This window comes from Callorhinus ursinus, unplaced genomic scaffold (genome assembly GCF_003265705.2).
Source record: "Callorhinus ursinus isolate GAN/ISIS: 27379988/994484 unplaced genomic scaffold, GSC_fseal_2.0 scaffold7, whole genome shotgun sequence".
Classification (NCBI taxonomy): domain Eukaryota; kingdom Metazoa; phylum Chordata; class Mammalia; order Carnivora; family Otariidae; genus Callorhinus; species Callorhinus ursinus.
Genome location: NW_027397069.1, coordinates 40,627,411 through 40,652,646, shown reverse-complemented (window position 1 = coordinate 40,652,646; position 25,236 = coordinate 40,627,411). Strand labels below are relative to the sequence as shown.

The 25,236-nt window shown below is 37.6% G+C and overlaps 1 protein-coding gene across 5 annotated transcripts in view; it reads right to left on the bottom strand.

Annotated features, from left to right (window-relative positions):
• Positions 1 to 25,236, bottom strand: part of DIAPH3 (diaphanous related formin 3) — a 488,952-nt gene that overhangs the window by 227,600 nt on the left and 236,116 nt on the right. The window lies entirely within an intron of this gene.

Here is a 25,236-nt window from a genome sequence, read left to right as displayed (position 1 = left end):
TTAAAATGCATGGTATACTTTAGTACTGTATGATTGCGAGTAATCTGGGACAATTTATTGGTATGACAGTGCCGAGGAAGCAATATGTCCCTTCAAACTGATAGCAGGGAGAGAGAAGAGCCCTGCTTGTTTTTGTGTGCAATCAAGAGTCATTCCTCAAAGAAGAAAAATTAACAGTTTAGATGCCCAATAGAAAGAAAGCTTTAATTCAATGACAATGGTCAGGTAATCAAGTATATATAATTTAACAGAAACCAAATTTAAAAAGGTAACAGGGTACAGAGGCAACAAAGTACAAAGCATTCCTACTATTAATTTTTGTTCAATATTGAAAATGTGGGGTCATGTTTAAAACATTCAGAAAGGTCTAAAGAGGGTTTGTTTTCTTCAAATAGTAACCGCTGTCCTCAGAAGCCCTGCTGACTAACAGTATGTGTTAGATGGAGGGAAAGTAAATAGGTCCCAATTTGTACTAAATTGACTTTCTTGAGAAACAGTCAAGTAGAAGGACTCCTGATGCACACTAAATTAGCAGGGTTGGTGTTGGGGAACATGGGCATAGCCAGAGACAGAAGCCACACAGAGCCACAGGTCCATCCCATGCCACGTGAACCCTGTTCGGGACTCTGGGTTCCCTTGTTGCAAATGTTGGGGGTTGAAGACTTTAGAAAGAACAAAAAGGCTAGAGAGTCAGAGAGTTCTTGCCTTGAGCTGACTCCCGTGTGTTCTAACCCAAGGGAGGAGAACAGCCATTTAACTGGAGGCTGGAGACAAAGGGCATTTAAGCTATGAATTCCTTGGCCAAATATACTAAGAATTTGAGACTTAAAACACCTTGATGAGGCAATAACAGTGAAACTATTAAATTTCAACAACTATTATAATATCAAAAGCAGTGAGAAGCAAGGTCAGGAAAAAAAAAATAGTGACAGAACACCTGAGGGTTAAAATAGGGAATAGTTGCGTCAGTCACAGACCCTAAAGGAAAAAAGTAAAGGACAACGTCACAGAAAGCTTATAGGATTTCTGTTCAGGAGGCACAAGACTATCTGCTCATAATATAATGACTGTTATTTAAAATTAAATAGACCAGACAAAAGCCTGAACTGACTAGATTCAAAAAGCTATAAGAGACACTGCTTGGCTGCAACCGACGGTATAGCCCGGCACCCCCATGTAACCGCAGCTGAGCAATAAGGGGTTAGCTCTCCATAGATACCACTGAGGGAAGTGTCCGAGGGACCGAATCCATACAGTGACTGAAAAGTTTCGTAGTCAATAATATAAAGAGATAAATCACATTTAGTGTTCTCCCCAGCCACCTGGCAGATTAAACGTTTAAGTGTATACAGCCAAGATGCTAAGAGTTCAACTAATGTAGTTAATGACTCCCCTCTACAAAGAGCTTTGAGAAATATCTTAAAATTCCCAGAGCTCAAGGAATGTCTTCAAATTTGCCTGTCTAGAGGAAATTTTTCTTTTCTTCCTACAAGAAAGTAGAAAGACTGTAAGCTCAAATAAGACTAAAAAAACAAAGCAAAAACTAATAATGGTTCCATAGAATAAATATAAAATGCTAGAAAGATAAAATGAAGCTCTATTAGAATACCAATTCCGAGTGGGCATGAATACTTCAGTTTGGACCTCTATGTCCAGCACACAAATTAGAGTTAAACAGTGATTACTTCTCATAAAGTCATTTCATATGTCTTAAATGTTCCCAAATGGGCTAAATTCCCTACGTTTTTATCCTTAAACGTTGCAAATGGCATTCATATTATATTGGGCCAATTCTGTATAATGCTCTATTACATTTAATAGATCCCTCAGAAGAGTAAAACAAAGGAGTAATCACCTGAGTACACACAGTTACAGTCATTCAAAAGGTGTATGATGCACCCATGGCATGTTTTTGACCTGCGCCCTCATTCATGATACTTTGTTACTTTGCAGTAAACATGAGAAGTATCCCAGGAAAATATTAGTACTACAAAATATATTACTTTTAACCTATATTAATGTACTTTATGCACAGAGAGAAAAAACTCTGCCTAAATGCTTATATTATACTGCCCCCAAATATGTTAAAGCTTTCCTGCTGACAAGCAAACCATATGTAGCCAGTATAAAGTAATTAATTTTCCTAGAAAAATATAACTTAGATTTGTATGAATAATGAGTCTACCTGGTACTGGGGACAGGCACCTTGAAAAGACAGAGTAAGTGTATGATGTAATGCAGAACCAAATGCTATGAGTTCATGAAAAAGCCTGACAAAGCAAAGTCAGGAAAGAAATTCTAAAAAACACATCTTGGAGCAACAACTTTTAAAATTAGACGTCCTTTGCATACTGTTTTTCCTTCCAAATTTTAAAAAATATTTTGACAAATATGAAATAAATTTATTTCAGTGAACAAAATCACTGAGCTGGAAAAGAACCTGAGGGATCACCTGGAGCTCATTAAGGTCTTGAGTCCACTACTGAAGAGCCTACTCTGATCCTCCAGGACACATGACTGTCCCTGTTACTTAAAAACAAAACCAAACCCGTAAAGAACGCTAATGTTCTAAGATTTAAGATCTAGATCTACGATAATCACAGGGTTCTTTTTGTCATTAATCAAATCAAGGTCTTTTGTCACATAGGATCAGAAAAGGTTTAAAAATTAGAATTTTTTTTTTTTTTAATTCCTGAAGACGTTTCTTTGTCACTTCACATGATCCCTCAACCACAGGACTTGCATTGTTTGCTTGCTAAGGAACCTCTCATTTGTCTGAGGCTGGATGCAAAAACGGAGCATTATAGTGCTCAAATAATCTTCTCTATGGTAACAAAGTCGCTACAGAGGAGGAGAAGAGTTAAAAAAGTTTAACTTTAAGATAGCTAATAATTACAATGCTAAAAGAAATTAGAATTCCTCTTTCACAGAGGTATCCTTTCAATTTATTGTTAAGGAGTCTTAGTAATATAAACTCATATCACAAAACTCTGACAATAATGAACTGTGACCTGAAGATCAATCTAAAGCATAAAAAAGAAAGTGAAAATAATTTGATTTCACTATTGTCTGAAAGCAGGGGGCAGAGTTCCTGCAATCTCCCCACCCCATGACCAGAGATGGCCCATGCCCCAATGAGAATACCTTTCCAACAGTGACTGGTGAAAATCAAACCACAAGCGAATGCCAAGGGTGATCTTTATAGACATACTTGGGTTTGTTGGCAATGGGAGTGTTGTCAGAGAAGAGATGAAATGAAAGACCTTTAGAGAATAATGAACCAACAGGTACTGACTGAATGCCCACTCAGCGCTGTGTGAGTCACCTAAGTCATGAATTCCACCCTTGGATCATCCAAGTCTTTCCATCTGTCTTAAAGGGTAAAAAAAAAAGTAGTAGTAGTCCCCAGGAAGATGTCATCTTCCATCATCTCATTGTGATTATGTTTTTCACATGTAATTTTAATGTCATCCATTGTCTTATTGGGGAAGAAATAGAAGTAGACATTTTTATACCAACTATTTCTAATATCATATCTGGTTCTCTTTATTTCTTTTATAGATAAGAGATATTCAGAAACTGGCTTATTCAACTTGCTGGGACACCTGGGTGGCTCAGTCGGTTAAGTGTCTGCCTTTGGTTCAGGTCATGATCTCAGGGTCCTGGGATCGAGTCCAGCATCAGGCTCCCTGCTCCATGGGAAGCCTGCTTCTCCCTCTGCCTGCCGCTCCCCCTGCTTATGCTGTCAAATAAATAAAATCTTAAAAAAACACTTGTTGGGTCCCCCCCACCCTCTTGCCCGCAGACTTGCATAGGCTTCCCTCAAAAGAAATTTCAGTACATTCTCCGTATCTTCGCTATTCTTCCCTAAAGTTGTTTTAAAACTATTTTAACCATTCATTTAGCTAACACTACAATTAGCCAACTGATTGAAAAGCCACTCACTTCAGTCTTGACTGGCCACTCTAAACCTTTACTTCATAGACTTTGTACATATGTCAGGAATAACAGAATATGATTTCACAAAGTTTTAAGGACTCCTTCGAGGTCACAGGCAGGTAGGACACGGCCCTCGGGCTAACTTGTTGCCAATCACATGTGCGTGCCACTCAGAGCATCACAGTGTGGAAATTAATAACCACAACTTAAAAACTATCTGACAAACTACTCCTTTGCTTTTCCAGGAGTATGAATGGACTTTAACTGCGCCACAGTAGTTATTAGACAAAACACTAGAGTTGACCCTGCTGTGAGCACTGCCTGCTACGACTTTGGACTCCTTTCCTTTCCCAACTACCTCCTGTTGTGCTGATTTTTTAGTATTTTCCAGATTCGTGTTTGTTGTCCCCTTACACTGCATTCTCCACTCATACTTTCTTATTAGCTAATTCTTCTGTTCTCTGTGGGAGAGGTGCAAGACGCAAGGAGAATGTGAAAGAACAAATGCTTCGTTGTCCGAGACAAGACCAGAGAAAATGACAAAGGGTTGAGGAAGGAAAGCGACATCCAAGAAAGCAATGTGAATCTATTAACAGAATTAACACACTTAGAAAAAAGGTTTTTAACTTGATTTCTTAAGCTAAACTACATAAAAAATATCTACCCTTTACTATTGGTTGGCCACTACTTTCAAGACTTCCAGAATGCTCAGGAAAAAAGAACAGTTTGTTTCATGTCAAGAAATGCATCTGAAGGGGCACATAGGTGGCTCAGTTGGCTGAGCATCCCTCTTGCTAAGGGTTTAGGTCATGACCTCAGGGTCTTGAGATAGAGCCCCACATTGGGCTCCACACTCAGCAGTGAATCTGGCTGAGGTTCTCTCCCTCTGCCCCTTGCCCCGCTCACTCACTTGTGCTAAGATAAACAAAATCTTTAAAAAAAAAAAAAAAAAAAAGAAATGCATCAAAAACTTAGCTATTTAAGCACCTTATGCCTGGGTAGTGCTAAGAGTATAAAAAAAATTTTTTTTAATAAATGTGCCCTTATGATATTAAAGCTCTGAAGCTAAAATTATTTTTTAAAAACTACAAAACAGCAATCTACATTTTTTTTTATTTTTTTCATAGGAGCAAAGCCAAGAATTATTCAAAAATTATTAAAAGGATAAAATGTATACTCCTCTAGCTGGTCAAGAAATAGAAAATTGGTTATAGCCATCAGATATTGCTTATCTTTGTTTATAAGTACTTATCAATTCTAGACCATTAAGGATTTCATAAGAGATCCAGAGGAGTTCTGTCAATGCTCAGGATCTGTAAGTTGGAAAGCTAGAGAGTGAGAGACTTATTTAATTTGGCAGTCTTAGCAAATACTCTTAACACAGAAGCTTCATCGCTGATGAATTAAAAAGCTGGCATTAAACCCAGAACCATTCTGGTGTCTTAAATTCATTCATGTCTGCTTCCAGACAATCCCCACCCTGCCATAGGAAACCAAAGTTTTGATTTCTACCACAATAGTTTAGTTTTGCCTGTTCTTGAAATTTGTATTAATAAAACTTTCAGTAAACACTTTTCATGTCTGGCTTCTCTCACTGAATAAAATGACTTTGAGATTCATATACATGTAGTGTGATTCATTTCTTTACTCGTTTTATTAATGAGTAAGATTTCATTGTAAAAACATACCAAAAATATACCATGTTAAGGGACTCTCTTTTTCTAGTCTGGGGCAATGTAGGGGTTGAGTTACACAGGGAACTGAAAAAATGGTATGTCAGGTTCTAACCCCAGGTCCTGTGAAGTGACTTTATTTGGAAAGAAGATCTTTGCTGATGTAATTAAGGATCTGCACAAGATCATGCTGGATTTAGGGTGAGCTCTAAATTAAGTGACTGATGTCATTTTAATTAAAAAAAAAAAGGAAAGGGGGCGAGAGAAACACGCAGGAGAAGGCAATGTAAGGGAGGAGAGACTGGAGTCCTCCTACCGGCTAGGAAACACAGAGCTGTGACTGGGAGCGGCTACCACAAGTGACAAGACAGGCAGGGAACAGATTCTTCCTCGAAGCCTCCAGAAGGAACCAACCTGGCAACACCTCGATTTAGGATTTTGGGTCTCCGGAAATGTGAGAGAATAAATGTGTTGCTTTTAGCCGCCACAGTTGTGGGCATTTGTTAGGAGGCCCATGGAAACTAACACAGGACATTGCGAATATTCTTGTATGAATCTTGTCATTTCTATTAAGTATCTAAAAATTGAGTAAAAATGTATGCTTTATAAGAAATTGTTAAACTGTTTTGCTAAGTGGTTTCTACCGCTTGAAGCCTGTTTTATATTTTATCTTTACATGTTAGGTCTATATTCCATTCCTTATTATCCTGTGTAATATGATGCAAGACTCGGGATTCATTTCAGTTCATAAGATATCCAAGCATTGCAGTACAGTTAGATACAAAAAAGTTCCTCAACCCATTCACTAGCCTTGAAGTCTCTGTTGAAAATCAGTTGATGGTATTTTTGTGGATTTATTTCTAAACTTTCTAGAAGTTGTTTGTGTATTTTTAAGCCAAAATGTTACTGCCTTGATAGCACATCAGTAGTCTATGTCTTCCAAGTGTGTTTTTTCAAAACTTACTTTAACTCTTCTAGGTCCTTTGCATGCCATATGAATTTTTTGTAACTTCCTGTCAATTACTATAATAAAACCTACTGGGATTTTGATTGGGAATGTGTATCATATATTAGAAATCTAAGATCATTTGAGGGAAAAATGAAATCTTAATAGTGAGCCTTCCACTCTATAAGCCTGGTAAATATCTCATTTACAATTTCTTTAATTTCTCTCAGCAATATCTTATGGCTTTCGGTGTAGAAAATTAGGTTTTAGTGAATTTTCTTCATAAGTATTTTAAGTTTTGGAGCTGAAGTAAATAGTACTATTTTGCTTTCTAGTATATCATGGCTTATAGAGAAAAATACAACTTATTCGAGTATATGGATTATTCTGTGATTTTATTAAATGCACTGGTTACTTCAACCAAGTTTGCTTATGTGAATTCCTAAGGGATTTACAATAATCAGGTCACTTAAGATAAAGGTGGCTTATTTCCTCATTTCCAACGCACAGGCCCTAAATTTCTTTTCCTTTTCTTACTATACAGATTAAAACATGCATTATAATGCTGAATAGAAGTGTAAGAATAGATAGCCTTGCCTGGATTCCAATCATAAATGACAAAGCATTTATTCTTTCACCATCAGTTATGAGGAGAGTTACAGGTTTTCCGTGGATATCTTTTATCAGGTTGAAGAAGTTCCTTCTACTTCTAGTTGCTAAGAATTTTTATTTATCATAAATTCAAATTCTGAACACTTCTCATTTTGCATCTCCTTAGATAATGTGATTTTTCTCCTTTTCCTGGTAATACAGCTAACTACGTTCATTTTTAAATGTTAAGCCAACCTGTATCACTTGGTCATGACATATTCTTCACGCACTGAAATATTTGATGTAAAAATATTTTATTTTTGCATGTATGTTCAAGTCTAATTCTCTGTACTGAAATTCTTTTGACTGTTATCTGTAATTTAAGAATTCGGTGTTATTTTTCAGTGTTTGCATTCAGTTCAAAATAGCTTTTTCTTTGACACACAATTAAAAACCACATTATGCAATTTTCAGACAAAGAGATGTTCCATTATTACAGTCCAGTTTAGTTTTAACAGAAAACCTACTCAGCAAGATTTTAATCTTCTGAAAATTACCAAGATACATTTTACATTCCCATATGGCCTACTCTGGTGAACATTCCATGTCTATTTGAGAAGAATGCATATTCTGCAGTTGTTCTGAGGAAGCCCCACAGATACTAGAACAAGACAGTTGACAGAACTGTCTTCTTGATTTTCTATGTATTTACTTTTTGGGGGGAGGGAGGGGGAGTCTTTTTTCTAGAATTTACTGAAAAAGGGACATTAAAGGCTAGGGTTAAGGAGTTATCTATTTCTCCATTTAATTCAGCCAGTTTGTTCCTGATGAATTTTGATACTGTTATTAGGAGCTTATATATTTAAGATGATTATTCCTGGTAAATTACTCCTATCATTTGTAATATCACTATTTTTTGTAATAGGCTTTGCCTTGAAGTATACCTTCTCTGAAATATACATAGCTAGGCTACTTTTCTTATTGTTGCCGTTCTCCATGTGTCCCCCCTGCTTCTCAACTACAAAAGCCGGAAAAGATGAGAGAGATGTAATCAAGCAATTTTTAGTATTCCATTTTATTTCTTCTACTGGCTTCTGAGGTTGTCTTTCATTATATTTTTTTCTGGTTGCGCTAAGACTAGCAAAATGCATCCTTACATTACTGATATACATCCTTATGTATCCGTCTACTTAGCGTTACTCTGAAGTCAAAACTGCACCTATACATGTTTTCCTTTTCCTGCCTCAGCCTTCCTCCATTTCATACCACCTGATCCATTTCAGCTGTGTAATGTTTTAACAGCACAATTCCATTTGTTGTGCCCCCATCATTTGTGCAATCACCATCGTTATCTTTTACTTCTATGTACATTATAAGCCCCATCCTGCCGTGTTTTTTTAATTATCAGTTTTAAGTAATTTATGAAAAGAAAACAGTTTACTATTTCAGGCACTCTTCATTCCTTTTTGTGGATCTAGAGTTTCCATCTGGTATCATTTCCCTTTGGCTCAAAGGACAACCTTTAGCATTTCTTGTAGGACAGGTCTGATAGCCACAGACTCTCTCAGTTCACTAAAAATGTCTATTTTACCCTATTTTGGGAAGGGTATCTAATAAAGAGAAAATTTTGAATTTAAAAGGTTTCTTTTTTATTATTATTTCAACACCTTACATCCTTCTGTTAACTTGGCTTTCCATTATTTCTGCAAAGTCAGAATCTCTCGTTATCCCATAGTGTCTCTCCCCCCCCCCCAACCAGTCCTCACCCCAACCCCCTGCACCAAGTTACTTTCACGATTTTTTATCTCTGGCCTTCAGCACTTTGACTAGGATGTGCCAAGGTGCCTTTTTCTTTACATTATCCTGGTTGGAACACGCTGAGCTTCTTGAACCTGAAATTTCTATTTCTCACTCAATTTGGAATTTCTTGGCCATTATTCTTCAAATATTTTGGCAGCCACAATCTCACTCTCTTCTCCTTTGGGGACTCCAATTACAGGTGTTTTGGATGACTGGTATTTACCCAACAACATCTAAGGTTCTGCTCATTTTTTACACATTTTTTTTTTTGCCTACACTCTTAAGATAAAATAACCTCTATAGAGCTCCCTTCAAACTCACTGACTCTTCTGCTCTCTCCAATATACCATTAAACCTACACACTAAATATTTCAATTCAGTTATTAAACTCTTCAGTTTGAGAATTTCCGTATGGTCAATTTTTATAGTTTTCATTTCCCTGCAGAGATTTCTCAATTAAGACCATGTTGTTTTTTAATTCCTTGAAGATAATTTCCTTTAGTTCTTTGAACATATAATATCCACAGTAAAGTCTTTGTATGTGAAATTTGAAATCTGGGCCATCGTAGATCTGGTTTGATTTTTTTCTTTGATGATGGATCACATTTTATTTTTTACTATTTAATATTATAATATTACAACTGTTGAGTTATAATATTCTTTTGAAGAATGTTCATTTTTAAAAAAAATTATTTAAATTCAGTTAACATATAGTATATTATTAGTTTCAGAGGTAGAATTTAGTGATTCATCAGTTGCATATAATACCCAGGGCTCATTATATCAAGTGCCCTCCTTAATGCCCATCACCCAGTTACCCCATCCCTCCTACCCACCTCCCCTCCAGCAACCCTTGGTTTTATAGTTAAGAGTCTCTTATGATTTGTCTCCCTGTTTTTGTCTTTATTTTTCCTTCCCTTCCCCTATGTTCATCTGTTTTGTTCATATGGTATTTATCTTTCTCTGACTTAAATTATGCTAAGCAAAATAAGTCAAAGAATGTTCATTCTTGTTTTAGCAGGCAAATCAATGCGTGATCACCGTAAGTTGTACAGGCCTGAGTTACACACTGTTAGTATAGCTGGTCGAAGTCAAAGGAGTTGCCTTAGCCCCTCTAACTTGGTAGGATTATCTCCCAACTTTCTTCCCAGAGGAGTCCACAAGACTTGATTATAGGTTTCCTTAAGGTGGGTCTAGAGTAGGTACTTCTTTAGGGTGTGGTCCTCAATCCCAAAGTATAACCTTTCCAGTTGTTTGAGTAAATGCCAAGTGAGTAAATGAGGGGCTAAGACGACTTCTCTATTTTGGCAGAGCCAGAAATCCAATGCCTCCCAGCAGTGCTGGACCTCTAGGATCTCTGCTCCACTCGCAACCTGCAGCAAGTGCGGCGTGACAAATCTTGTTCAACATAGGAACAGTCCGGCCTCCAGGCACAGACTCCTGGAGATCTGCACAAAGACTACCAGAGGCCCTTTCTGCACAATCCCCCCCCCCCCTTTTTCACTGCCCAGCAGATTTCAGCTGTTTCTCTTGCTAGATATTCTGATCTCCGCCTCTTCTGCTTAGAGAAAAACATAGCTTCTGTTTAATCCCCAGCTCTCTGTGCTGTTAACTGTAAACCTTTCACTAGGCCAAAAGCTGGGCATTCATGAAGTCAGGATTAGTTTACTTTCTCAAGGCTTGCAAATTTTCCATTACTGGTTGTCTACTGCCTTACAATAGACAACTTTCATATTTTGCCTAGTTTTATCTTTGTTAGTAGTTTACACAGCTTTTGTTAATTTATTCCTAAGTATTTTGTTTTCATGTTACTGTAAATGGAATTTTAAAAACTTCTAATTTCAGTTTTAAGAATACCAAAAAAGAGACTTTATCCAAATTAACCGGCTAGTTCTATTTTGTCCTATTTGCTTTATCTTACTCTCTCTCCCTCGCCATCTTATACACACACACACACACACACGGTTAAAGTGATGCTCACCAGTTCTTCCTATATAAAGTTACTACACTTTTCCTTTATAACTGAATAAGCAATTTGTAGGGAGATACTTTAAGTCTATGTGAATAGTATGTATGTAATACATTTTCATAAAATTTTCACCTTTGTGTTAGTGGGGACAGCCCATTGAGTAGAATATTATTTACACAATTTTATTAAAAATGCACTTTAAGACCCTTTCAGCAGGCCTCGCAAATGAGACACAAAGCAGCCAACAGCCAAAATTACACCTTAGGCCACAAGTGTGATGCAACTGCCTGGCCCTACAGTAACTCAGTTCCTTGAGTCCAGCTTCCCCCTTTCCATTATGTTTCCAAAGCAGTCTCAGAAGAGAATGTGGAAACCTATATAATGAGATTTGCAGAATACAGAAAACGCTTCCCAGGCACTAGATGATACTTGGATCTAAAAAAGCAACCTTAAAACAATGCTGTTTGCAAAGTGATGAATCGTAAGAGATCTTTTTGCTTATAACTACAAAATGCTTTAAGCTTTATTTCAAATGAATGATGTATGGCTAGTAATTAGTATGTGACTGTAATGATGTTCTGTTTTGTTTTTGCAAATGGAACAAATCAAGCAGATTGTGCCATAAAATTTCAATACCACGTAGAGGGTCTAACTAGAAAGCATCATGTTTCCATACCAAAAAAACTACATTTCCTATTATGGGCTTGAATGCCCCACTTTTCAGTTGTCTATTTAGAAGATTTAAAATCCCAAAGAAAATCCCCAATTTCTAAAAACTTAATTTCAAGTTCAACAATTTCAGCTCCCACTTGAATGTTCTAAGTAATTTGTATCTATTATTAACCTGAAGTTAATCTTTAAATACTAAAAATAAATTTCGAGTAATGAAGCATACAGAAACCACCACTAAAAACAACTTCAGGTACAGTGGGCACTTACAGCAAACAGAAACACAAGAGCAGTGGCCACCCCAAGAAATGGGAATATTACCTTTTAGTGGCATAAAAGTATGAGTTCATAGCAGGGCAGTAATAGTTACTCGTTGAGCGAACAAGTTGCCTCATTTATGAAATGGTAATTCCTACTTTGGGAGTTATATGAGAGTCAGATAAAATTACTCGTTGGTTTATATATCAAATATTTATTGAACATTTACTATGTTCACTGTTTTTGGCCTTAGAGATTCACATTAAAAACAAGATGAGAAGGACCTCGTCCAAATGGAGTGTACTATAAGTAATCAGGCAGAGAAAGGAAGAGAAAAAGAGGAGACAACAAGATCCTTTTAGATAAGGACAAGTACTATGACGAAGTAGGGTACAGGAGATAGATAATGATGGGGAGATCATTATGATGTGCTCCCATTACAAAGTGGAATTTGGGCTGAAGCAGAGCGAGCTGCAAGAGTAAAGGCAAATCTAAGGCAGGGACAGCAAATGAATAGGACAGCAACACAGTAAATAAGGGAGCAGTAAACTATGAGTTTCAAGAAATAGATATTCCATCATCTTACAAAGTATAATAAAATTAGAAACCATTCGAAATTGCAAAGGAAAATTCCTCTTCTGGCCAAAGATGGAAAAACAGGGACTAGACATATGCCTGAAGCAATCGTTTTCAGACAATGGACACCAGGCAGTGTGGGACAGTGGCACCTGAGAAAGGAGAAACAAGGTGAACACTAGGACTGTGCCAACTCACTTTTTAGAGTTTCCAAAGTGCAGCACAGGGAGAAGAAAGCCAGGTGGAGTCAGGGGGTCCCCATGAATTGAGGAGAGGCAGGTAGGAGTCTGACAAGGCCAAAGCAGCTGGAGTTCTTGGGACAGAGTACCAGAAAGGAAAGATAGCACAGAGAGAAACCTCCCAAGAGGTTCCCCCTATGGTTTTAGCTCCAGGACAGATCAGCACATGCATGTGAGAAAACCACTGGAGGCTGGGGAAAGTATCCGCGAAAACCACCAGAGGTAACAATGCCCGATTCTCACATAGGGTTAGGAAGAGTACTTGTTCTCATCAGCCAGAGTGGGGAGACTTCAAAATCCACGGGACATTGAGTAGAACACTCAGAAGAGTATTGCCTCACTCTTGGGGTTAAAGAAGCTCTAGATTAAAGGCTACTCTGATTCCATGCAACAAAGCTTAAATACAAGTACATTAGGTATCAAGCCATTGGCAAGTGATTTAACTGCCTCCCAAAACAAAGCTCAAGGATATTTATAAGAGTACAAAAGTATCTAGAGTACAACATGTTAAAAAGAAAAAATTTTGGCACCCAAACAAAAAATCATTAGCCACCCAAAGTAGCAGGAAAATATAACTATTGAGGAGAAAAGTTAATGAATACAGATACAGAATTGCACAAGGGACACCTGGGTGGCTCGGTTAAGCCACTGCCTTCGGCTCGGGTCATGATCCTGGAGTCCCTGGATCGAGTCCCACATCGGGCTCCCTGCTTGGCAGAGAGTCTGCTTCTCCCTCTGACCCTCCCCCCTCTCTTGTGCTCTCTCTCTCATTCTGTCTCAAATAAATAAAATCTTAAAAAAAAAAAAACTCGTAAAAAAAAAAGAATTGCACAAATGACAGAAGCACTAAACAGGGAAAAGTTATTATTAAACTATTTCATATGTTTGAGAAGGTTGTGGGAAAATTGAGAATTTTAAGGAGGTGAAAGATATTTTAAAAAATACCCAAGCCTGAATTTCTAGAGAAAGAAATTATGATGTATGAGATGACTGAATGGGAAAAACAGCAGGTTAGACATCACACAAGAAAAAACTAAGTGGTATACATAGATGGAAAAAAACTGAAAAAGAACACAAAAAAAGCATCAGTGAGTAAGGAACACCTTCAAAAGGACTAGTATATATGCAATGATAAAATATATGCAACCTAAGGCCCTGAAACAGAGGAGGGAGAGAAAAATTGAAAAAAAGTAATGGCAAAAATTTTCAAATTCAGTTAAGAATTATAAACCCATAGATCCACAAACTCAGTGAACTCCATGGACAAGAAATATGAAGAAAACTACACCCAAGGTACATCATAATCAAATTGTTCAAAACTAGTGATGAAGAGAAAATCTTTGAAAACAGAAAATAAAGAAAAAGACATGTACAAAGGAATAAAGATAAGAATGATGGCAGATTGTTTGCCTGAAATAATTCAAACAAGAACACCGTGCAGAAACACGTGTAGGAACACATTTGGAGGACTAAAGAAAAAGCTATCAGCCTGGAATTCTATACCCATGAAAACGCTTTTTAAAGTGAAAGTTTTTTTGAAAAGGAGACTTGTTCAAACACACAGAAACAAAGAATTCACTAGCAATGAAAGAAATGTTATAGGCATTTCTTCAGGGAAAAGGAAGAGGATTCTAGATGGAAGTCAAGATTTGCACGGACAAGTGAAGAACACTGGAAATGGTATTTATGTAAGTACATGTAAAGACAACTGCTTGTTGGAAGTAAAAACAATAACCACGTGTTACGAGCTTTAAACCCATGCTGAGGTAAACTGTAGCGTCACAATAGCACAAAGCCCCTTGGTATTGGAAAACAGGAGTACATTGTCTTGAGGCTTTATATCACCAAGTGGTATAATATCGCTTGAAGTTAAAAAAAATAGATACTATAAACACTAATGCAACCATCAATAAAACAAAGAGTAATAACTAATAAGTCAACAAAAAGATAAAAGTCCCCAAAATACTCAATCCAAGAGAAAGAGTACCAAAGAATAGATGAGAGAGAAAATAGCAAGATAGTAGATTCAAGACCCCACCACATCAGTTACCACATTAGAAGAAAATGGTCAACACTATACTGAAAAAGTAGAAATCATTAGATTGGATTAAAAAACTTACATGTTGCCTGTAACAACAGTAGCTTAAAAGGAAAAGAACGAGAAGGACAGACCATGTTATCACTAATCACAATAAAGCTGGAGTGGTTAATACAGCACAGAGTAAATTTTAAAACGTTTAGAGTATTTTAAGCTTAGAGGTGAAATAATGTCATTTAGTTGTATTCCCCCCCCCCCACTTAGTTTTATAAGAGATCGCTAGCAGCTCTGTACATTTAAAACATGAGGCATAGGGCCGGAAACACACCAGGTAATCAACAAATAGTAAAAACAAAAGTATACGCAGTTATGATGGACTGGCCCAGTATCACCACCCTTGAGGGTTTAGGTTTTCTCAATAATCTCATTCTAAAATTAATACCCACACTTTATTCTACTTTAAATTTGGCTTCCCCATTACCATTCATTAAAACACATGAAACAAAAGCACTCTAGACATGGCAATCCCTGCCTGACTTGCAGGGCTTCATTTAATAAAAGAGGGATTATGAGAAATCATCAAAATGCCATAAACATGATACTTACATTTAAGAGTCACTTTGGCTAAATCCTCTACACTTGCAAGTGGTTAATTAATTACATGCTCAAGACTGATCAGTGGACCAGATAAAAATAGTCACAAAGTAAAAGAGAAAGTTGGAACTGAAAGATCCCCCAAAATATATATATTTTGTGTTATATATGTACATACATAACACAGATCCTTAGATGTAATTCTAGCCAGCTGACTCTTTTATCTCTATCTCTAGAAGCTGATCTCACTAGCAGACATTCAAGTCTTAGGTGGTACTATGGGGAAGCAGGGTCAGGGGTAGTGAGGTAAGAGAGACACAGGAAAAACTTGTAGATTATTCCAAAGTAATGAAGAATAAGAGGGCCTTTTCTTGTAACACTTGCTAACTACCTCATATTTTAAGGTAACAACTGTCCCCAAATACCCTTAAATGACCAATTCCTTGCCTTCACTTTGACTTCTCCCATGCCATTTTACAAATTCTTGCTCTTTCTCTGATGCCAGAATATTAATGGCAAAGTTGTTTCTGTATTTATTCCAAATATAAACCCATTAAGAATGACACCTTTGTGTTTCTTAGGATTGATTGCTTGTAGTTCTTATTCTGTTTCTACATGAGAAAAATAAAATTCATTCAGGGGCTTCTAAAAATAAAATCAATGGCCTTTCAGAAATTCATTCGGCTTTTGGATTTAGGTTTCAGTTCCAGTCATTGATTTGGTGGGTGCGTTTGGGAGCATTCAAACCAAAATCACTGTGATAGTTTTCCGGCAACTTCTCTGCCCTTCAGTCATTAAGTATGTCTGTTACTTTGTCTGAAGATGCCAGAGGGGCCAGGCATGTCTGCATTTTGGGCAAAATGGGGGAACTATGGAGATACTGATTAAGGTGTCGTGAGACACAGGGCATCTGACAGCAGGATTCAGGCTATGGTGCAGAGCCATGATTAGGAAAAAGTAAGTGGAAACCTGGATTTTGGGGGAGGATAAAATAAGGGAAAAGGTAGTCTTTAACTGGCAAGAGAGGTAACTACTAAAACCAGCAGTCAGAACTATAGATAGTTCCAAAGGCGACTGTAAGAATCTAGTGAGAAATAAGGGGCTAAGAACATAGCAGATACAGCCACTCCTAAGAGAAAAACTTAGAAAAGTAAACAAGGCAAAGAAGTGCATCAAGCAGTAGAATGAGAGAGAACAGAATGGTAGACAGAAAATTAATCAAGGGAAGGACTGTCATGAAGCTAAGTGAACTGGTTTTCTCTTAATTACATTCAAACTATAGAATGCCTTAAAAAAATTCTGAGTCAGAACTTAGGCAAAGCATAAAAATCGTGTCAAGAAAACCTAGCCAAATTGCATCAACATGGATGGAACTAGAAGGTTTTATGCTAAGTGAAAAAAGTCAAGCAGACAAAGACAATTATCATATGGTTTCACTCACATGTGGCACATAAGGAATAGCACAGAGGACCACAGGGGAAGGGAGGGAAAACTGAAGGGGAAGAAATCAGAGAGAGAGACGAACCATGAGAGACTCTGGACTCCGAGAAACAAACTGAGGATTGCAGAAGGAAAGGGTATGCGGGATGGGGTAGCCAGGTGATGGGTACTGAGGGCACGTGTGGTGATGGGCACTGGGTGTTATATGCAACTAATGAACCGCTGAACACTACATCAAAAATAATGATGTACCATATGCTGGCCAGTTGAACACAATAAAAAAAGAAAGACAATAAATAAATTTGAATGGGGGGAAAAAAGGATAATAGCAAAAAAATTTAAAAAAAAAAGAAAGAAAACTTAGCCCACAAAGCTGCTGGAAACTTAAATCCTTTCAGAACATACCAGCATTGATTTGATCAGAATGATTTAGGTGCTTTACTGTGGCTAGGGGTTCCAAGGGCACCTACCTTCAAAGGAAACACTGATAAAATAGAATAGACAAACTCTACTTGCCCACAGCATAAAACTCCAGTAATGCCACACGGCTTACTGGAAAAGACACATAATGTGACATAAGCGATTAAAAAAAAAAAAATCAAAGCGACAGAACACTGGGTCCAATCACAATTTCAGCATAAAGCCACCAACTATGAGAATTCCTAAACATATTAAAATTTATGCTAAATCGTGACTATTTAATGTATCAATACAAGTTAATGTACTGTAAGTGCTGTAGCGCGCACGTACACACACACACACACACACACACACACACACACACACACACACAATTAGATTTTCCTAGCAGATGGGAACTTGGACAAATATAATATGTCACATAATTTGGTTAGTGATGAGGCCAGTGGTATAAAAGTTAACATTAGCTTTTCAATAAAGGGAGCTGGGGAATCCCTTTGTTCCCCATCCCATCCCTTAAATAAATATAATACATGGACTTTGATACAAAATTGCCACCCTTGGTAAAGAAAGAAAAATAACATTAATAATGGATAATAGTGGAGTTGCTGGACAGAAAACTTGACCCAATGTCAGAGGAAAGAAAACAAACACATTTATCCTCTCAAAAGGGCCACGTCTGGTATGGAAGATAAGGATGTTTAATGAAACATACGATTCAATACAAAATGAAAATATAAGCAAAGACGGAAAAGGAAAAGACAAACAAAACTCAGACAAGTACCATAATGAACCAAAAAAAAAAAAAAAAATTACAGGATCATCACAACACCATCACCTTCTGTCTCAGGACCCACCATGCAAATGAAGTTAAACAAAACTATACAGTTGATTCTGGGTAATCCCAGGGATGTTTTCAAGGGCTCTCACCCCTGGCATCGCAGTCCCAGTTTTCTGTCAACCAGAGGACAGAAAATGAGGGAAAGGCTTCTCAATGAAGTCAGTGGTCAGGCCACAAGAGTAATGAGCCTGCTAAGGCAGTTTACATTCCAGAAACATCTACACTCATCCGGCTCTTCAAGGAAAGACACAGGATTTCCCTCCAATTTGGGCCCCGAGTTTCTGAAGATAAAAAATGGTATTTGGTTTCTGCAAAGAAAAGGAGGGATAGGACTGGTCCTAAGCAAAATGCAATGTAGGCTAAAGCCTTTTTAAAAACCTTTCCCTTCATTTGCCTTTTGTCCACCTCCTGTATACAACTACTTCTTTGCTAACATATCAAGAACCTTGTACCTAGAAACAACACGGTATGGTAGAAACAAAATACAATACAGAAATCCTGAAGGTGAATCCTTCTCTATAGGGGTTAAGGCACCTACTCTATACAAGTTTCAGTTCTTGCAATCCTAAAGGGCAGCCGTGAGGGATATATCAGGCAAATGTATTATCACTGTACAAAAGTCAAATGTCAAGCAGTTATTTGGCTGCTCTATGGTTGCTCATTTGATGCAATACTTCTATCATTGAACTGAAACTCCAAAATTATTCTCCTTGCTATCGTTCAAACCCTCCTCTAAGCGTAACAGGTCTCAGATGTTATACTAAAAAACCAATCACACTAAACGAATGTGGAGTCAGATTCTAATCTCTAGCCACCCCACTGCATGAGATGACTTACGAGCAGAGGTCTAACTTGCTGTGTTAGAATATCTCAGAGTTAAATTCAATTTCTAGGTCTTCAAGCACACTTTCTATAATAACCATCAAGCTTTTACTGTATGCAACTGGATGATTTTAATTTCAGGGGATTTCTAAGGCTAAGGTCTTCAGTTGAATAGACCTAAGTCAGGTCTACTTAGCTCCTATCTCTGGCTCTAACATGTGCAACTAATATCAGAAGGGAAACTTATCCTAATCAGGTTTTCAGTAATTTGAATGGTACTCTCGAAGGTTGCTCCCATTAACACAAAACAACTATTCTGGCACCTCATCTCAACACGAGATCTGGGGTCAGGATAACGATGGTAACCGAAATGTTCATCAGTCGGTACTTACTTTTGTCTCACACCCTTACTCATCGCCTCGGCTGCTTTGTGCAACACTGAATTCCATATGTTTAAAAAAATATACAAAGTACAAAAAGTCTAGAATATCCAAACATTGTTCAAAAGGAGTTAATAAATAACTGTGGGGTGGATAAAATCATTGAGAAACAGGAGGGTATGAAAAGAGAGAAGAGAGAATCTGAGTAAGACACTGATTTAAGTAATAGAAGAAATGGGAAAAGAGTCAGGGAAGGAGTCAGACAAGCAGCACACGGGAGCCAGAGGAGAGAAGCAGCAGCAAGTCGATAAAGCCAGCGGGGTGAAATGCTGACCACAGGTGGAGAGCCTACAGACATGAAAGGACTTATGCTGGATTTGGAATTACGAGGTTGTGCATAACCTGAAAATAATTCTCAACACATAATGGAAGGAAGAACACACACATAAAACATGTGAGAGGATCGGAGAACAGAGAGAGAGAACTTTCCAACTGTACATTAGGAAATGACTCAAAGCAAGAACGTGGGTCCTCAACTGGATCTCAGCACCTGGAAAAAAATAACATTTAAAACACAAGTCTGAGGAGGGGGAGGAGGATAGCAGCTCACATAACTGGGTACTGACTCACTACTGACCACCCACGAATGCTCTCCTTTAAATCTTACCACAACCTAAGGAGAGAAGTTCTAAATTCACATACATTTCATAAATACAGAAAATGAAATTGAGGGGTGTTAAGAGACTTGTTCAAAGTTTCATAGCTAGTACCTGGTAAATTAAGTATTCACACCCAGACCTGTCGGATTGGGCTAGAAATGCAATGAAGGATATTTGAAGGAATTTGGAATACCAAGACCAAGTTGTTTTAACCCAGACTCATGTGTCAATACTAGGAATATGTTGCATAGCAAGCCTCAGTAAGCCCAGAGCTAGATAGTTTTAGTATCTCAGTATTTACAATAAATCATATAGTACCTTAAGGAAAATTTATTCATTCATTCATCAGATATTTATGGAGTGCTTATCACATGCCAAATGGTTTTCAAGACATTAGGAATTCACCAAGAGATACCTGAGAAAATGATTCCTGAGATGACATTCTTATGATAGATTTAATAGATAGCTTAATGGACAAAACGTAATATAATGAGAAAACAATGAATACTTGGGAGAAAAATAAAGCAGGGATGAGGAAAGAAGTGCTTTGGGCAAGTGGGCATGTAATTTCAGAGCACTCAGAAAAGACCTCTAGAAGTAGAAATACGAACGAAGACCATAAGGACATTAAGAAGCACGCCATTTTGGAAATCTGGTGGAAGCAAGGTCCAAGGAGAGTAAACAGCAAATCTAAAATCCTCAAGAATGTGACTGGCATTGCAAGGAATATTACAGAGGCCATGTGGTTAAAGCAGAGTTAGCGAGGGGAACACAGTAGAAGATGAGCCAAGAACACCGAGGCAAAGGCAGATTCCATAGAACTTCTTTGACCATTGCAAGGATTTGGGATTTTTCTGAGGTGGGAAGCCATTCCAGGGTTATAGGTAGAGAGATATTAACTGACTTAGATCGCTGGCTGTTGTGTTAAAAATAAACTGGTTGAAAATAAATTGAGGTAGGCACTATTATCAAATCTTTCACACATTTTACATATATATTGCATAAAACACAAGCAAACATTGAACCTTTTTGTCATCAAGTGAATAAAGAGAGACGATCAAGACAAACACAGCTGAAAATTCAAACTTTGTGAGAAACTCAACGGAGTTAGGAACTCTGAAATAGCTTATTATTCTGATCATGCTGTGTTTTCATTAGTTCTAATAAATTAAGGAATTGCAAAGTTATTTAATATAGCTGACATTCTATTAATTTCAAGGGAACGAGGGTAACAAAAGCTCGTAAGAGAATTCGTTTTGAGCTCAATTCAACTTACCCTCCCACTCTACAGAGAATACAATTGGTAGTGTGCGAGTGATTTTTCCCCCTTACTGGCAGAATTTGATACTACTATTTTTATGTCGATTTGAACTTAATGAACTCAATCCCTCGATTAAATGAGAGGGTTATTTTATCATGGAATATGTCTACATACTTTTGGCATTTTAACTTTATCTTAGTTTAAGATATAGGCACTATACCTTTAGTAAGATGATGTGCTAGAGATTATTCCATTTTCTTTCATATGAGAGCAAGATTTAGAGGCAAAAGAAGTTTTTTCTTTCTTTCCACAGACACATATTCTCATGAACACGAGCTTCTCTCCAATGGTCCCTGATGAATTATATTCTACAAATGCCAAATAGCCCTCTCACCCCGGCTCACACTTAGTTTTTGGAAACAAACTGCAATAGTGTCATACTATAAACTCACCTGGTACAATTCCCTAGACCGGGGATTACAATTTTCCTCAGAGAGGTGATAGCTGTAAAAACAAACACAACCTTGCTGATGGTGAGTCCCTCTCTTGGGAGAAGATTGAAACAAAACAAAACAAAACAAAACAAACAAAACCCAGTAGGGTTTGCATATTTTGCCTTGACCTTCACTGCCTCCTGCGTTGCATTTCTAATTCACTCCCTAGGTGATCTCATCCAGAGATCACAGCTTTAAATACCACGGTCCCAAATTTATGCCTCCAGCCCTGAACTGCCAGCTTACATCCCAACTACATACATCATGTGTCCATTTGGAGGTCTACAGACATGTTAAGTGATGCCCCTTCCCAGTCTGTTCCTCTTGCAAGCCCTTTCCTCATCTCTGTGACTGGAAATGCTTACCTTTCTACTTACACAGGCCAAGAACTTTGGAGTCAGCCTGATTCCTCTCATATCTGGAATCCCATCTATCCAAATACATCCAGAATCTGACCATTGGTCCCCAGGGACAGTGCCATCCAGCCTGTCAAGCCAGCACTATTCCTCACCTTCATCATTAGACCATTAGAATGGCATGTTAATTGGCCACTGACTTGAATTTATGCCCCCTCCCCACAATCTGTTCCCCCACACAGCTGCTAGAACAATACTCATAAAGCATCTAATTATTTCACTTATTTCAAACTCTGATGGCTTTCTCAGAATAAAGTCCATGGGCCTCATGCCATGGCTCCAAGGCCCAGGTGATCTAACTTCATCCCCTACATCCCCCTTCATCCCCTCCTTACTCTGCCACAGCCACGGCCTTTGGCTGGGCCAAACTCACTTATCCCTCAAAGCCTTGGTGCTTGTGGTTTTCTCTGTCTATAATGTGCTTTCCCCAAGACAGCCACACAGCTAACTACAGTCACTTGAGCTTTGGCTAAATATTATCTCTTCTAGTCTTATTAATTTCACATACACACATACACGTACCCTCACCCCACCACTTCCTGAGGAGTACTTTTTCTTGATATTACATTATGTTTTTGTTTATGTGTTTATTGTTATCATCTTCAGAAATGTAAGACCAACAAGGAATAAGAGACACATCCAATGCACTTCACCCAGAGCCTAGAGCAATGCCTAGTGCACAGTAGGTAGTCGATATTTATCAAATAAATGCACAAATGAATGAATCATTTCTGAACCCCAGGAGACAAGATATTAAAATAAAAAGATCAGCTAGATGGTGGTGCAGTTACCAATACAATTTCAAGGTCACAATTCTTCCATAAAATATCTCGCGATCTAAGCCTCCTGTAACATCAGAAGGTCAGGGCCTACACTAATGGAAAAACTGCTACCTGGAGCCATTTTGTAAGAATCTAATGCGAGCTCAAATCAATATTCAAATGGTTCTTAAACAATCTATTAGCAGTGAAGCCATGTTAAGTTCAACCATAAGAAGACCTCTAATTTTCTGTATATTTCAGTATATCTGGTTGAATCGATACATCCGTTAAACTTGTAAAGAGAAGATGTAAGTGGACTTTGAAAAGTTTTGTCAATGTCTAACTCCATTGTGTCATGTGTAGGAAGAACTACAAAAAAATCTGTGAACAAGATCTTCCAAGAAAATATTAGAGTGGGCAAGGTGAAAATACCTTCCAACTGACAACTGATTTTAACTACTCACACCAACAAAACTTCTATAAGTTTAATTAAAACTTCAAATGGAATTGTGACTATTTTGGCTTAAACTACTGAAGGTGATGAAAGACAAAAATCAGCGCATGAGAAAAATGAGAGTACTAAATGTCTGCAGAATTTTAGCTGCAAATCAATGAGAACTGAAAGCAAGCTAAATTAATAAGCCTTGAACTAGGTGAAAGAAAAACCATCTGTGCTAGCGAGCCTATATTAAGTCCTGGATCCTGGTAGAAGCATGTCAAGAAGGTTGCAAAGCAGAGTGACGAGAATAACTGAACAACAGCTGAATGCTTAGGATCTTAAGAGAAGCAGACCTCTAAGATTTAAATAGCTATGAATCTAGTTATAATCATTTATTATTCTAAACAAATGTCCTCCCTGGGTAGTGAAAGATCTGCAGATGCATTTGCCAAAGTGCTGTCTAAAGCATCATGAAATCTGAGAGAACTTGGACTCCAGGACAGGCACCAAAAAGCAGAAGACAAAACAGAACTCTAGCTTCCAGGAGGAGAGACTGGCAAGATTTCTCTCATTGACAGACAAGATGGAAGATGAAAGATCAAAGAGAAAAGGAAGAAATAATTGCAGGAAACCAAAATGGAAAAGAAATTCTATCATACTAATCTCATGTCTTTCATTAAGTTTTCAAGTGAGAACTCTGTGAAACATGACTGATCTTGTAGCAGGCCATTTGCAAAGCTCTTGAAATAACCAACACCCAAAGCATGAAAGACAAATTTGGAGATATTTAGTCTGGAAAAGCAACAGCTCAGTGGAGATACTCTTTCATATTCCTTACCACTTAGTCTTTCCTAAAGGTGCTTCAATAAACCATGATTCTTACACCAAATCACAATTTCCTCAACACCTATTATAAAAGAAAACCACTAAGTACCATAAGAAATACTCTACAGGGTACCCTGAATATTCAATGGACTTTAAAAAAGAATGGCCTTCTGAGTTAAAAGAGCATCAAGGTAAAGGTCCAAGGTAGGTGTGATACCAAAAGAACATAGCGTACAGTGCCCGGTGAACAAGTGGCGGCATTTCACAGGGTGGTTAAGTTCTACTTCTTAAAAGAAGAGCGAATTCAGACTTTTATGCTTGTAAGTTACTTGGTCTGCTTTTGAGTTCACCCATTCTTGCCAAAGAGAAATCATTATCTAGAGATTCATTTTAACAAAAATTAAAATAATTATCTTACAAATACTTAACATTTTCATTTTAAAAAGTGAGTTTATGTCTCCTGAGGCAAGAGAAACAAAAGCAAAAATAAACTAAGGGGACATCAAAATGAAAAGCTTCTGCACAGCAAAGGAAACAACAAAACTGGAAGGCAAACCTATGGAGCAGGAGAAAATATTTGCAAATGGCATATCTGATAAAGGGCTAGTATCCAAAATAAAGAACTTTATCAAATTCAACACCCAAAAAATGAATAATCCAATTAAAAAATGGGCAGAAGACATGAACAGACATTTTTCCAAAGTAGAAATAGAGATGGCCAACAGGCATATGAAGAGATGCTAGACATCACTTATCATCAGGGAAATGCAAATCAAAACTACAATGAGATATCACCTCATATCTGTCAGAATGACTAAAATCAACAACATAAGTTAAACAAGAGGTGGTGATGAGGACGTGGAGAAACGGGAACCCTCTTGCAGTGTTGGTAGGAATGCAAACTGGTGTGGCCACTCTGAAAAATAGTATGGAGGTTCCTCAAAAAGTTAAAAATAAAACTGCTCTGTGATCCAGCAATTGCACCAGTAGGTATTTATCCAAAAAATACAAAAATACTGATTCAAAGGGATACATGCCCCCCAATGTTTACAGCAGCTTCACCTACAATTGCCAAATTATGAAAACAGCCCAAGTGTTCATCAACTGATGAATGGATAAAGAAGAGGTGGTGTGTTTCAACACACACACACACACACACACACACACACACACACACACACACACA